This window comes from Equus caballus, chromosome 21 (genome assembly GCF_041296265.1).
Source record: "Equus caballus isolate H_3958 breed thoroughbred chromosome 21, TB-T2T, whole genome shotgun sequence".
NCBI lineage: Eukaryota > Metazoa > Chordata > Mammalia > Perissodactyla > Equidae > Equus > Equus caballus.
Genome location: NC_091704.1, coordinates 69399498 through 69413080, shown reverse-complemented (window position 1 = coordinate 69413080; position 13583 = coordinate 69399498). Strand labels below are relative to the sequence as shown.

The 13583-nt window shown below is 44.7% G+C and overlaps 1 long non-coding RNA gene across 1 annotated transcript; it reads left to right on the top strand.

The window, feature by feature from the left end:
* The first annotated feature begins 10093 nt into the window (after positions 1–10093).
* On the top strand, positions 10094–11579 carry LOC138919906 (uncharacterized). The gene is made up of 3 exons (XR_011430450.1): positions 10094–10294; positions 10756–11002; positions 11346–11579. It is a non-coding gene; the product is annotated as an uncharacterized lncRNA (long non-coding RNA).
* Positions 11580–13583: the final 2004 nt, after the last annotated feature.

The following is a 13583-nucleotide window of genomic DNA, read 5'->3' as shown; positions in this document are numbered from 1 at the left end:
GGAATTCGCCTCACAACTCCCAGCCCACCAGCCCTGAGCCCCCCACATTCCAGCTCTTCCTGATCCTGTGCCAGGTGGCAGCCTCAAGAGTCTCCATGGAGCAAAGGGGGTTAAATCAGATTCCTGCAAGGGGTGCCGTAAAGGCCAGGGTGGAAAGGACAGATTGGGAGCAGATAGACGGAAGGTGACTCGCAGGTGACACCTGCCCCAGTCTGCCTGAGACTCTCCCCACAGTAGCCCTCAGTGCCCCGCCTGGAGGGAAACACTAGGTTGTGAGCGCACCCAGAGGGGTGGCCACTCTGAGAGAATGGCAAGACACCCAAGGGGACAATCACAGAGACACTGAGGGTATGACTCCCAGAGGCGTGCCTGCCTGCCTGAGCGGGAGGGTCCGGGGGTCCTGGCTCTTCTCCTACGTCACCCTCAGGACAGTGACTCGCAGGCATTTAATTTCTCAAGGTTATTCTCACCTTCCTTGTTGATAACTTCTTGCCATTGTAAATCCTTTAACATTTTACCTGTTTGTTAAATAATGTTTGATTTTTTTAGATCGTTTGTATCCATTAGAAGGAATTGCATTGCATTGGACATGTTTGGGATGGGCCACTAGGAGGAGGGGAGAGTAAGCCCTTTTCTTTTGCCAGCTCTGCAAATATAACTCTTTCTTTCTTTATTTTGCTGAGGAAGATTCTCCCTGAGCTAACATCTGTGCCAATTTTGTATGAGGGTCACTGTCGTTGGTATATTTTCCCTCAATCATTCATTACACTCACAAATTGCACTGCTTTATCAGGGCATATCTAACCTCATTATAAAACAATACTTATTGAATTAAAAAGTGAATATATAGAATGCCAAAATTGTAATTAACTGCTAAGATATCTGTTAGTATGTGGATCAGTAGCAAAGAAGTATTTAATTTTGGGTTTTCAACCATAAATTATTCCTAGTTTTAAAGTGTCCCATTCCTATTCTGCATCAGTCTTTTAATAATATGGATAACTTGAGTCCACCTTTAAGCTTCTTGGTTTTGTCTTTCTTTAATAGGTCTATAAAACCGTATGTGACAGCTTGGGACGTCATAAAACAAAGCCTTGTGCTGTCCCTGCAGCTGCTGATCACTGACAGCTGAGCCTCTGGGTCTCCTACTGTGTGCGAGCTGTTCATCGGCCTTCCCAGCACAGGTCTGGCCACGCTGCTCACAGCCCACCCTGTGGGAAATGCACAGACGTGGGCGAGCTGGAGAACTGGCCAAGCTGCCGCCCAAGATATGACTAAAAAGTCCCTGTTTGTCCTTAGTCCAGACACCTGCCCACTCCTGGGTAATATCACGATGTCCAGGTTTTTCATGATGTTTCTTGAGACGAAGGGAGATCCTGCCTCTTGCTCTGTTGTTCACTCGTTTTGCAATGTTCCAAGCAAGAGAACACAGACATGCTGGCATAGACACTAAAAACAGATCTCGCCCCACTCTTGGTTTTAATTCCTACTGTGGACTTCATACTGCAGGCGACCTTAACTCGCTCAGTCATCACTAGTAACTCTTCGTTTCTGCTCTCATTAAAGCTGAGGTCGACGTTGTGTGAGTATCAAGTGTCCTCAGCCAGGACAGGAAGTGCTGTCCTGTTCGTGGCAGGTGAATGCATCTCTTCCGGGCTGATATCAGCCCAGAGCTGGCTCAACCACAATGGCATTGGTTTCGTAAGGTTTTCTCCTTCAATCTCCTTTCAAATAGGTAGCTAGATAGAAAACTTGGTTAAAAGAAATATTCCCCGACTAAAGCTATGGAGTGAAAGCCCTGTCTCTCCTCACCACCGCAGGCACAGTTGTGATTTTATTATTTTATATTGAGAACACCTAAATTCACTCTTACCTCAAAAAAAAAAAAAGGTGCCCTAAATAATATGAAGTGTGTACTTCTCTCATGAGTCTTCATCAAGCCAGCTACTCACAAGGGTCCTACCCTAGGAAACACAGCACTTTTTGAAACATGGGAAAAATACTGCCGAGTCTTTAAAGGTATCATTTTTGGCTGCTACTGTAAATAGAAACCTATGGATTCACGGCCCATCATGGTTCATGTTTTCATGGGTGAGCATGAAATCACATCATTTTCTGGCAGTTTTGCAAAAGAATTGTGGAGATTATAAATATTCAGAATTCCCCTCGAAGATCCACACTCTCTGCTTTCTGCTCCACTTTCTCTGATATTTGGTTTCTGAGCTACGCTATGTGAACCGCGGCTTCCGATGTACAACACCTGAAAACAAGAACTGCACATTTCAAACAGATTTCATAAACAAACCGTTCTGACTTCATGTCAGGCAGGAAGATGCGAAATTTGGTTTTCTCCACCAAATTTGGCTCCCAGCTGTGATGTGTCAAGTCAAACAGGAACAAGTAATTGTATCCAACCCTAAAATCAAGCCTCCAGCTGACATTTTATATTAACAGTATCAGAAAGCAGGTCTGTTTGTCTTTTAAAGGTAGTCACGACTTGGTAGCTTTGAATTCCAACTTTGCACATTGGCGCTCTACTCACAGAGATGTGCATAGAGACCAAGTGGAGGAGGCAGCCCAGCTGGATTCTAGGGCACTATTGACCACTGCAAGAGGGAGCCCCAGCCCACAGCCTTGGACCTTCCACCACAAAAGATGGTGCAAAAGAAACTAAAATGGGCTTTAAATACATGATGCTAAACAAATTATCTTTTATTCCTCTATTGAAATAAATTCAAAGTTAATCTTTGACAGATAATCAATAATGAATGCAGAGCCTAGGTTCCAAACACTATCTCTGAAACTGATAGCCCCCGAATAGTGCTCCTGTTTTCACTCTTCCTGGCAGTTTTCAGGGTTCTGAGGGAGGAAATCCTTCACAGTTGTGTGAGCAATGGGGAAGCAGTAGCTAAGTGTATCCACAAACATTTTGGAGGCCTTGGTAAGCTCTTCTGTTTGAGGCACCGGATGCCTATTTCTAACCTTTAGGAATGGGGATGGGGCGTCCAAACGAGAGAAAGGATGCAATCAGGTGGGTGAGTGAGGGCAGCAGCACAGGAATGCACAAGACAGGGACCCTGGGACTGCGTGCCTGGGGCACAGGGAGAACTCAACCAGAAAAGATTTCCACTTGGACCACGCTATGCTCAAGGCCAGCATAAGCAGGGACCTACTAAGCAAAGGCATGCGGACACATTTAGAGCAGAGGAAAGAATAGGCCATAAGGCCTCTTTAAGACTGTTGTTGCCTGGATGATGGCACATGCTCCCAGAGAAGCTGCCAGCTTGCAGAGTACATGATCACAGGCCTTTCCATACTCAGTTGAGGAGACTGGGGCAGTCTATGTTTCCATTTTGGTAAAACTAAATCCACGTAACATTGTACCGTAGTATTTTCAATGCAAATATATCCAAAGTTGAACCACATGTTACTGTACGGCCCAGTTTCCCCCTCATCATGTTGAACTATCTCTACAGGCATTTGATTTCAAGACAAAAATCATTAAGTCACAGCACGTCTGGTTTAATGGTCTTTCTCTCTTTTTTGAGAAATATAGTTGATCACTTATAAAATTTAAAAATGCAAACTTAAAACAACAACATTGGGAGAATATGATTATGCAAATTACACTGTTAACAAAATTTACACATAAATGAGAACATTTTTTCCCATCATAGTTCTTATTATAACAAAACCCTGGAAAGTAAATTATCTGCAGAAGAGTACAGTATAAAAATGTATTAAAAGCTGTAAGAACTAAATTGAAATGTCAAACATAGTTATTTATGTTAAAACCCAACAAAACAGGTGATGGGCCCTTCAGAAGACATCTGTTGGAACCGGAAGACTCATTTTGCTCTTCTGGGCAACTCCAGTTTCATCAGCTTCACTGTGGGTTCCTCACTGGCAGCCACAGTTCCCTAAATTGTTCATAGTTCTTGAGGTCCAACGTGTGGTTTCCTTTTATATAGCAATTTTGGAGGTCTGAATTCCAGGGCCAGAATTTCCAGATTATTTTCGTCCTAAAAGCATAGAGCTAATACCCCAGACCATAGAAAGTATACAAAATGCCATGAAAAGGTGAATCCAGAGCAGAGAGTTAACTCTTTATTTGAATTGACTAGCTTGTTCAGGCAGCATTTCTCTGCCCTCCTGTCGCCCATCCCCCTTTCCTGCCTTTTTGCTTGTCCACTTCAGGCTCTGACTACGCCCCCAGGGCTAGTACATCTGCCCCTAGACAATGCAACCCTGGAGCATAAAGCATGTCCTGTGACGGAGGACCCCACCTGCCTGAGCTTTTCAAGTTGACGGGAAGTAGTGACACTTGAGCAGGACATGGCTGGTTTGCTGGATCCTGACAACGAGCTGTGTGCACTCCGCGGTGCGTCCAGCAGTGTGGAGCCTTTGTGCGACCCCCACCATCCTCCCAGGCCTGCCCGGGCGGCCACAGCTGGGCAGCTGCATTGGGAAAGCTAACTGAGCAGAAAGGGCTTCCCAGCCCGGCCTCTGATTTCTCACATTTAATTACCTGCTTTCCCTTTCCCGCGGTCATGGAGAAAATAGAATTACATCACGCACCATGTAGCTCTGGAAAAGCATTGCATGTTTCTAATAGAGCCACTGGTGACAGGCACAATAGGCATGCCCCTTGTTGCACATCGGATATTAGACCCTCCGAACAAGTGTGGGCCTTCCTGCTCCGAGGGTCTTCAATAGCAAACAAAAGAGAGCAGGTTTTGGTTGTGTCACTCTGAACACCTCACAGAAAGAAAAACTTCATTTAGCTTCCCTAGTCTGGCCAGGGCTCCTCCGGGTCTTAAGGGAGTGAGAAGAACTTTTAGAGGCAATGCATTTTAACTATAAATACAGATTTTCTTTAAATCTGAGATGCTCCCTCTCTAAGAACCACCATATGTTACCTTAATCCCTTTAGGTATATTTTCCTCTTAAAGCTTACTCGGCTGCACACTTGCTTTTAAGCCAATTCACGATATCCTATAGAACTCAAGGATGAAGATGTCCTCCTAAATGCTAATAGAAGCCAAAAGGACACAGTAATTTCTCCACATTTAGACAAAAGAGATGACCCCATAACCACATCTGCAGAGAAATTCCATCTGGTGCCATATGAGCTAGTTGGGTTGATCGATGATGACTTGTCTCTCAGTTTGAGTTGTGAGACAAGCCCTTGGAGTGTTCATCCTTGCTCGTGCCCGGTGTTAAGACGCCTTCAACAGCAAACATAATCACCTGTTATGACTGTTCCAAAATCCTTCTTCCTTCAAAGACACAGACTGTGCTCAATTTCTAAAAGTTAGCTAGTTAAATAAAAATAACTAAAATCTTCTCTTATGTACTCATCTGCTAAAATTATATTTTTTCAAAGAAGAGGCAATCATTGCTACAATGGAGTGAGATTAGCAGCACACACACACACAACAAACACGAAAAAACAAAAATCAGGATTTGTACGTCTATTTTGCCATCAGATATGGGGTGTCACCAAGGAGTAGTTCCCAGGTTTAATTTGATCCATATTAACATAGATCAATTGAAATCCTGCCCAAAGGCCCTCCTAGGACAGTAAAGAGAGGAGAGGTATGTCTCCTGATTTCAAAACCATTGCAATCTAGTAGAAAAACTAAAATATAAACAAGCAAATTCTCTACAGAAAGTGGATTAAGGCATGAGAGAGGCACACAGTGTGTTACTGGGGTCCCAGGGCTGAGGGATCACATTGGCCTGGAGACGATCACAGCTCAGCCTTGAAGGAGCAAAGACTCTCACGACTGAGCAGTCAGGAGGGACATGTGGTGGTGGCACAGTGGGTGCGTATGTGGGGGACAGCGTGTGGTCTAGTGTAGCTCAGTGGACAGATGGGTGGGCAGGGTGCTGGAGAGACTGAATGATGCCTAAGGATCAGCTAGTTAGTCCTCTGGTTGTCAAGAAGTGTGAGCTTAACAATGTAGGGAATGTAAAGGAATTGAGATATGTATGGAACAAGAAAGAGATAGTCCTATTGCTCAGTGTCAGGGAGGTCATTTGGAAATAGTGTTCCAAATGGACTAGAGTGGGTTGAATTCGAAGATCATTATGATAGTCCAAATAAGAGACCCTGAGAAATGATAGTGGCAGCAGGGATTGGCGGGAAGAAGGTACAGATCCAACACAGAGGGCAGGCAGGGTCTCTAGGGCTTGGACTGGACCGTGACCCATGTGGATGAAGGAGGAGGGTAGTCAAAGATGGTGCCAGGCTCCTGAGAGTTGCAGGATGAGGAACAGAATCAGGAGAATCTGGTATGGGAAAGTTAACCTGTTGACTTGTGCTTGGGATAATCTGAGTCCAAGGTACAGGTCTGCTACCTGGGTATAGACTTCCAAGCATGTGGTTAAAATTTTAAGATCGGGATTTGAGAGAAAGTTTGAGTGATCATTGTAGAGGTTTTGAGATTTATAAGGGAGCACGTTGAGAAAGAACCGACAGCTAAGGACAGAGACGTTTGCAGTGCTTTCATTTAGTGAACAAAGGTCATAAAAAAGCTGGCCAAAGAAGTAGAAATTGGGGCTGGCAGAAGGAAGACCTGTCAGTAGGGCCAATCCTGGCATTTCAGATGACAGGACTGAGGTGAAGCTGTGCGGTTTTGCAATCAGAAACTCTCCATCGATCTTATGGGAAAAAGTCCAGCATTAAAAGTGAATGGAAGAGCTGTCAATGAAGGTGATGTGTGTTGATGATTCTTCTAAGATGCTAGATAGTGACAGAAAGGATGAAGTTTGTTTAACCAATTTCAGGAATATCAGAGTTCAGAAAAGGATCCGTTCACTTATTCATTCACTTAAGGGTTATCAATAAAATGCTTTATATCCTCCAGGTACCCTGCCTAACACTGGGAACACAGCGGAAACAAGACAGACAAGACTTCTTTCTTGGTACTTATACTGTCTGAGAAGCAGACGAAGGAAGGAACGGGTGATGAAAGAGAGTAACTGGAGAGTCACCTTAGATGGTGTGTTCAAGGGGTCCATGAGAGAAGAGCGATATTTGAGCTGAGAACTGTGATAATATGGTGTCATCCTGCAGGGAGGAACAGGAGGAGGGTATTTACAATGTAAGGAAAACAACAGGGCCAAAGGCCAAATAGGAAATGTGGCCAGGGCCCCCAGAGTGCTGAGTGAGGGTCTCTGCTGGCTGTCTGTATTTGGAGACAGGTCATAAAGGACCTGAGACGATGATACAGCTCCTGAGCTTAGTCTAGGAGCATCAGGAACCATTAGAACACTTTAGGAGGGGAAATGATGCTATCTCATTTACATATATAAAATATCTTTCAACTGCTGAGAGAAGAATCAATTTTGGTGGTGGTTGTGGGGAGGAGGGAAATCATGGAAACTCAGAATCCAGTCAGAGGACCATGCAGAGTCCTAGTGGGAGATGGTATGGCCCAGAAGTGGATAATGACCCCATTTTGGAAATAACACACTTGACATGGTCACACAGACAGAGACGTGTCCTCCATCTGCCTTGGCAGTGTGACAATGACAAGGTTGGTGTGGATGGAGCCTAACTGGGGTGTGTTAAAGATCTAGAGAAGGGGGTGACTATGTATAAGAAGTGCTTAGAAGGGGCACTGAGAAACAAGCCAGTGGCTGGTAGAAGATAACACACACACACACACACACACACACACATATCCTTTAGTGATAATGTTGAAGTGCACACACAGGCGAATCAGAATTGTCCAGTAAAAACAGAGGGTTTAATGTTGCAAATGAAGGAATGGTATCAAAACACAACTAGAGTGACCAGTCTGTGATATGAGAGATTCATTTTGTCCTCAGTAAAGTTTTTTCTTTAACGTTTAATATTTTTTAAAAAATAGAATACTTTTAGTTTTATAGAAGGGTTTCAAGACTATTACAGAGAGTTTCTGTATACTCCACACCCAGCTTTTCCAACTGCTAGCATTATGAAGGTGCGTTTGTTACAATTAATGAACCAATGTGGATATGTTGTTATTATCCAAAGTCCCACCCTTTATTTGGACTTCCTTAGTTTTTTCTGCTGTCCTTTTTCTCTTCCAGTGTCCCATCCAGAATACCACTGGTGGCATGTCTCCTTAGGCTCCTCTTGGCTGTGACAGTTTCTCAGAATACTTGGTTTTGATGACCTTGACAGCTTTGAGGACTTCTGGTCAAGTACTTCGTACACTGTCACTGTCCCTCCACTGGGATTTGTCTGATGTTTCGCTCATGATTATCCATGACTGGAGTTATGGCTTCTTGGGAGGAAGACCACAGAGGTAGAGTGCCAGTTTCATCACATCAAGGATTCATAGTATCAACATGAATTGTCGTTGTTGGTGTTGACCTCGATCCTCTGGCTGAGGTCGTGTTTCTCGGGTTCCTCCATGTAAAGTACTCTTCCCACAGCCCTCTCCATACTGTCTTCTTTGGAAGGAAGTCACTATGCAGATTCCAAGGTTAAGAAGGGGAGAGTTAGGCTCAACCCCTCCAGAGTGAGGCATCTACACAAAATACTTGCAGTTTTTCTACACAGACTTTTCTATTCTTGGTGGGAGAGAATTTAAGGGGAATAGAAAGTAATCTGAGGGACATTTTAGCCTACATTTTAGTTAAAGGCCAGCCCAGTAGCTGGACCCTGGGCAGCTGTGGACTGGGGGGGATTTGGAGGCTGGAGAGGATGTGAAACGGGCAATACTCTATCAACTAGGGATGGGATCAGTTTTCTAAGTTTTACTAAGTAATATAAGGTTTTATTTATGTCCCCTGGACCCAAAATCTTTTCAGATAAGTAAATCAGCTGTGATATTTGAGTGTGTTTGTAACAAAAGAAAAGTCTCCCCGATATTCTCCCTGGAAGATGAGATAGGCAGCATCTAATCTTTCATAGTCGTGTTTTTCACAAGCTATAATGCTAGAATAAAATTCAGTGAAAAGTTTATTTGTTCCAACTACTTTTTCTTGAAATAAGTTCTTCCCCGTGTTTGAAATATCAAAGAGAATATAGTCAAATATCTCAGGTCCTGTGTTTTATAGATAACATATTTATATGAGCAGCCAGAACATATCCATATAGTCACTAATTTTCACTTCAGCTGTGTTTATATTACTAGTGATAACTGATCTTTTGGAAAGCAGAGAGGTCATTCCATTTTCTTTTGTTTTGTTTTCATGGTTGATTTGATCCAACATTTTTTGCTTAGAACTAGATTTTGTCTTTCTTTTCAATGCTCACTTGAGTGCAGTGATCAGTGACATTTCTAAAGTCACATGAATATTCTTATTTACCATTCCCGATGGTGAGGAATGGCTGGGTTCATGGCGGAATGGCTCTCTTGACCAGTAGATGGACATATGTTTCTTCCTTGAGTCATTGAAGTGTCTTCCCAACTGGCAAGGCAATGCAGGAGAGAGAGGTCTCCTCACGTGTAGAGGTGGAGGGCTGAGTGTCACCATCAATTTCACTATCAGGATGTTTGGAGCTCAGCGTTTTCCTGGGCACTGTTTCTCCTGAGCCTGGACTCCCAATGGACCTGCTTCTCATCGCAGCTGGAGGGAGAGGGGTGGGGACAGCATAGGGGGCTGGGGAGGCTGACTCCATTTCACACTGGGACTCCTGGCCCAGCTCTGTGACTTGCTGGCAGTGAACACTCTTCTTCAGGAATGATCTTTTGAAATGCAAGATGTGGGAACAGCGGTACAGAAGCTGGCCACGAGGCACTTCTCACATAACGTGGGAAGCTTGGGACACTCACCTGGTCTCAAGTGAGTGAAAAATGGGCCTTAATCCCTGATAGGACAAATACCCGCGAGCATTCACTGGGGTAATAAAAGGAAGTTCCATCCGTGTGGCTCTCACCGCTCTGTTCCGTGGCCATGAACAAAGCCCCGGGGTCTGCACCCAGCTTTCTCTCTCAAGACGCCCTGCAGGTCCATGGTGGTCAGGACGGGCGGAGTCAGGGATAGTCCCCCAATCTGCTCAGAGACACTTAGTGCACATCTGTGATGGAGAAGCTCTGGGAGAGGCAGGAACAAAGGGAGTTCCAAGGCGTGTGTTCCAAATCTAATCTTTGTCCCCCAGACATTGGGGGGCGGGGGCAGGGCGGGGCTCGACATTGTGCCTGCTCTTTCCTACCCACTGGTGGTTTTTAAATCTTTGCTTTACCTCACTCTTTGGAGTTCACCTTTTACAGAAGAACCCCTGCTCATCCCCCCCACCCCAGAGACTTCGCAGGTGACCCCCAGGATTTTACACGCCTCGAGGACAAGGACGGTATGGCAGACTTGCAGCCCTGGGGTTCCCTCCCTCCTGGGATCCTGTGGATATTTCCCCTCCAATAACTCATGGGGCGGGGGGAGGGGGAGAAGGGGAACCTGGAGCTATGTCAAGGACAGCTTTTATATTTAGAATCTTGAAGTCCTTAGCAAAGGAATTATCCTGTTGGTTACATCTCATTTTCCCCCTACACAATGTGGCTTTTTATAACACTTGTGGAGAGAGGTTTATTTGGGGAGCATAAGGAAAGCAATTATAAAATATTTAAAAATCAAAGCGAATTCTCAAAGAAATAGAAATGAAGGCAGCAGAAAGGAGCCTTGAAAAGCCCGCTACCGGGGAGGCCATGCGCCAGCACCTACGCCCCTTGTCAGGCTGGGGTTTCAAAGCAGGGATTTAGAATAAAAGTCACTTCACATTTCCTGCTCAATGGGTTTATTTTGGTTTTTCTTTCCCAGTGTTTTATCTCCCGAATCTTAAAGTCCAAGCGGCACTCTTCTCCCCAGAATCCTCACTTAATCACTGAGGATAAGTGGGACTGGACTCGCCCAGCACAGCTCCCCATGGCTTCTGCAAGTCAGCTAATGAGGCGATTAAGTCATTAAGGAGATATGCGCATCTGAAAAGCTTCAACCGAGCCACTCCAGGAGGGATAAAGACCAAACTGGAGCTTTCTTCCCACCAGTCTACCCTTATACTGAAGAGGTGATTAATCCATTTAACTCAGCCTTGCCTTCCTTTTTTTTCTGTAGAAAAGGAGAAACTAAAGCTGGGAAGCTTTTCAGGAAGTCTTTGAACAAGGTAGAATAACAAATGCCTCTTTCTCGGGGGTACCTTGTGAAGAGCAGGATTTCAATAGCCAGAGGCCAAAAGGACTTCAGTCAGTGGCCCAGGGCGGGAACACAATGGTGACTTCGGATTTGGGGATTTGCCTATGGGATCATTAGCCTGATTAGTAATCCAATGCCTTTTGATGTGGACCTTCTCAGGCACACCTTTTGTCTTTGCTAGATGAAGACAGGGCATCTTGTGCTGTGTTTTCTCCCAGGTGACTCCTCGGGGGTTCCGTGGAGGTAGCCAAAGCCCTTGTACAAAGAGATGCTCCCTGGGCTTATCTCCCTAACGCAGCAAATCCAATCTTCTGACTCTTCATCTTTGGAGGGGAGCCTCACTCAGAAGGAGGATGGGTGGGGGGCAGGAAATGGTGGGTTTTTTAAAGTCAGTCATATTATGAGACTGAAGACACTAAACTTGTCAATAAATCTTGCTGAGTTTGAAAGTTCATTGGTCTTAACGAGGTCACGATGACTAGCATTTAATATTGATGAATGCACTAATATCCTTGAAAGTGAGGTGACATGTCACACAGTATGCAAGTATCTGCTGAAAAGGTGCCTCACATTTCTCAGGCTTGGCCCCCAGCATCCAGCCCTTCCACACCCCTCCGCCTACAGAAGACACCCACAGGTTGATGGGGGCATTTGCTACAGAAGCAAGTGCAAAGAGGGACAAGTGTTGAGGCTTCTCCTAAGTCCGGCCAAAGTTCAGATTGACACACTGTTCCTCAGATGCACTTTGTTCAGTACCTTTGCAATTAGTGGTAGACGAGGTTCAAAGGCTACTCGTGACACCAGACAGAAGCAAAGGATGGGGCAGGGCATTAGCTCAAAGCTGCTCGTGTAAAACACACCTCGCAGACAGATCTCAGACATAAATTCAGAAACAAGAACATTTATCTCGTGTGCGGAAGGTGTGTCTATGTTTGTGACTATTCAGTTAACGTTGCTCCCTGTACTTACAGAGAAGCGTCTGCCTCTCTCCTGGGCTGAGCTGTTCATACAATTCATACAACCGAACGTACAATTCATATGTTCAGTATTGATATATGATGCCTGAACAGCTTTTTAATAAGTGTGACATGTGGCACGAGATAGTTTGCACAAAGTAATTTTTTTACCCCGCATTGTTTATGAGCATCACGTATACTTGTGTACTAAGTACTTGATCCTTTGGCAAAGTGTCCAAGTCCATATGGTCCTTTCAGACCCAGGAGGTTAAGTCTCTCATGTACCTTGGGACTCCCATAAACAGCTGTACCACTTCCATGGGCCGGTCTGATCTTTAGATGCTGCCGAGTGGCAGCAGTCACCCACAGTGCAATATTGCTACTTCGCTTAATTTGATATGTCAGTTCTGAGAAATTCATAGAGACAGAAATAATCTCTCTGTGCGACAGAAAAGAAAATGACTTAGGAAAAGGAGTTCCACTGCTTCTGGAAGAAAGATTCCCCAAGAAACAAGAATGGATTCCACTTCCGACGAGGTTCTCTGCTGGCCACGGCTACCCTCTCCACCCCTAAAGACTTTCCGCAATATGGCCCCAGGTCCCCTGCTGCACAGGTGGTCAGAATGGCCACGCTCTTCTTTTTAGCCCTTCCCTTACTTTTTTCTATTTTTGTTTTTTTTCATCTTCTTTCCTTCCTTTCTCTCGTCCTTTCCTTTATTAATTAACTTTATTTTATAAATTTATTATTTTCCTTACTTGACTTTCCTCCTCTTGGCCTGTGTTTAACCATAAAGGACTGTCTCTGTCTTACCTAATTCGACTAATCAGAGCCCAGCCAAGTTGAGGTGCACTCTTGGCCTTGTGGGGCTCACACTATTTTTGGTGGGTTGAACCATCACACACATAATATGGACATCATCCTTAGTCATTTCTGCTTTCTCTCAGCATTTTCTCCCTTTCTCTCACACTTGAATCTCCTCTCATCATCTCCTTCATCTGTGCCAGTTCAGGGTGCCTGGTGCTGGCTGTCATTTGATAGTCTGAGATTTTAAAGGCTAGATTCATCTAACCTCCTTTATCAACTAATCCCCTAAGAGATTTATCCAACAAACCTTATAGAGAACATCTCAGGATCCAGTCAGGAGTGGGTCCTAGAGCTACAAGCACCCTTTCTACCCTGAGGATCCCACAGGATGGGGCCACCGGAGGGTGTCAGGGCAGGAGGAAGGCTAATAACCCAGGGCTCCATCTAACACTGGCCAGAGGGAGATAAGAGATGGCCTCTGGGAGAGGGGTACCCCTGGGTTGGACCTGTTTGGTTAGGTATGATTTAGTCAATATGGCAGGTAAATGATGTACCATTTTTAGGAAAGTTTGATTTGGAAGCTAGAATTATTTCAATTGTGCGATAATAGTGATAGCTGTTGAAAACAAAGAAACATCAGTTACACGGTACACTTTCACTTGACTGTCCCTGTCTTCAAAAGGGAGCTTTGTAAG